General features: G+C 36.7%; 1 long non-coding RNA gene across 1 annotated transcript; it reads right to left on the bottom strand.

The window, feature by feature from the left end:
- Nucleotides 1-326: 326 nt before the first annotated feature.
- On the bottom strand, nucleotides 327-1,706 carry LOC140852448 (uncharacterized). The gene is made up of 3 exons (XR_012135266.1): nucleotides 1,553-1,706; nucleotides 1,240-1,294; nucleotides 327-409 (listed from the first exon to the last, which is right to left on the bottom strand). It is a non-coding gene; the product is annotated as an uncharacterized lncRNA (long non-coding RNA).
- Between the last annotated feature and the right edge of the window lie 684 nt (nucleotides 1,707-2,390).

The following is a 2,390-nucleotide window of genomic DNA, read 5'->3' as shown; positions in this document are numbered from 1 at the left end:
AAAAGCATGAGCAGCCACCGTATATTTATAGGGAATCATCCCTATAGACATGCAAGACATCCACCTATCAATGAATCAATATAACCTATATTTTATACCATTCACAAGTAGAAGACAGCAACATTAGAGTACCCAAACTATTCACCACCATCTTATATACAAATATCACTATCTTACCAAACATATAAAGCTGAAATTTTCCTTCTGAATACTTACAATTCAAACTCTTAGCAGTAGTTTAATTACACAACCTAGAAAATCTCATTATATATATATATATATATATATATATATATATATATATATATATATATATATTTAAATAACTAATTTTACAAACTACCAAAAATGGCCTTGCCTCTCACTAGTCCCCAAAAATGCTGGTACAACTAACCTTTGAGTCTTGGATCTGAAAACAACGAAGAAAGATTATGAGCTTTCTAGCTCAGTAAGTAACAAATATATTGATCCAACTTATTTAACATATGTTAGCGTGCAATGTAAATGTATCATATCATATAAAATCTCAACTTGATCATGCATTAAATTTGTGCAATTAATGATATTAAAAATGCATTTTATGCTCATTTTTCTAAAACATGAATATCAGTAGGTAGTATAAAAGTCCATCATATCTATATATTTTAATTTTATATTACTGTACTTAAATACGGATACCCACTTCTTTTTACTCTCAGCCGTTATTGTGATACCACAATTGCCCCCGTAGCAAGAGATCTCAGAAAGGTCCACGCATTATGCCCTATGGTCGGTGGGCCTCTTAAGTCCACGCCTTATACCCCATGGTGGGCATCTCAAGTCCATGCCTTACATCCTATGGTGGGAATCTCAAGTTCGGACATCATATACAGTAGGCTAAAAGTCAGATGATACATATATCAATAACTACATATAAGTGAAAGAATTCTTTTCTTTTCGATACATCTTTTATACAGCTTCAATATAACTTGATACAACTTGATACCACTATGATCCATGCATTTCAACAAACAATAATCATAATTTATCAAGCCTGATCTGATCATAGCATATAACATCATTTATTTCCGCTTATAACATTCAAACTACAAATCATCCGTTTATAATTACAGAGATTGTATGCAACATGCTAGGTATGATGAAATCGAATGTAATTGCAGGCTTTTGTATCATTCCAAAGGGATGTGATATATTCACATGTAACTCTGATTAAATATGATAAATGTAAATATTACTTACCTCATAGATTCCAACAATCGACAACTCTAGATGCACCCCTAAAGTTCCTCAGGACCTAAGAATTCAACATCACATTCAGGTATTAAAGCAACGTCACATCAACATTCTGAAAATTAAATTCTAGAATATATAAAAATCCTAACATCCTCCCTAATTTCTTAAAATTCTAAACTCTATGTTATACACCAACCATTATTATAACAAAGAAATTACTAACCTTGCCTGACTTCCTAACATGATGAAGCAAGGCACAGCTTAAGAAGTTCAAGGGAAGCAATAAGGGTATCAGAAGGAGAGAAAGAAAATAACTAACAGAGATTCCCTTCTTTTTTCTTTCTCTCCTCCTTTTTCTTCTTCTTCTTCTTTTCCTTCTTCGTCCCTACTCACAGCACACACACACACAACGTACACACACAAAAAGAGAGGGGAAAGCAAGGAAGAGAGAGAGAGAAATGGTGGGAGAGAGAGAGAGAGAGATGGTGGGAGAGAGCGCAGGAGAAAGAAAGAGATGGTGAGAGCGGGAGGGAGAGAGAGATGATGGGAGAGAGAGCACCGAAAGGGAGAGAGGGTGCGGGATAGGGAGAGAAGAGAGAATGAGAGGAGACGGGAGAGGGTGAGGTGGTGGGGGTTCGGGTTTTGGGAACCTTCGAGAGAACAGGGAAACCTTCTCCCTATTCTCAGTTTCAAGCACCAACATGGCACCGCCTAAGGAGTGGGCCCTGCTGGGGGCTTGGGCCTGGACTGGCCCAAGTCATCACATTCTACTCTCCTTAACTAAATTTCATCCTCGAAATTAAAATACCTAGATTCTCAAATAGATATGGATACGTTTGCTTCACTTCTTGCTCTAATTCCCAAGTGGCCTCTCACATTGAATGGTTACTTCACTATACTTTAACATATGGAATAACACGTCTTCGCAATACTTGATCATTTCGGTCCATTATTTGCATGGGATACTCCTCATAGCTTAGATCCTCTCTGAGTTGTAAGGGTTCATATTCTATAATATGACTGAGATCTGGTATGTATTTTCTTAACATAGAAACATAGAAGACATTATGTACTCCAGCCGGTATCGGGGGCAAGGCAAGTCTGTAAGCAACTGCACCAACTTTCTCCAACACTTCAAATGGACCAATAGATCTAGT

This window comes from Elaeis guineensis, chromosome 11 (genome assembly GCF_000442705.2).
Source record: "Elaeis guineensis isolate ETL-2024a chromosome 11, EG11, whole genome shotgun sequence".
Taxonomy (NCBI): domain Eukaryota; kingdom Viridiplantae; phylum Streptophyta; class Magnoliopsida; order Arecales; family Arecaceae; genus Elaeis; species Elaeis guineensis.
The sequence above is the reverse complement of the archived record's forward strand: the minus strand, read 5'-3'. Positions and strand labels throughout refer to the sequence as shown.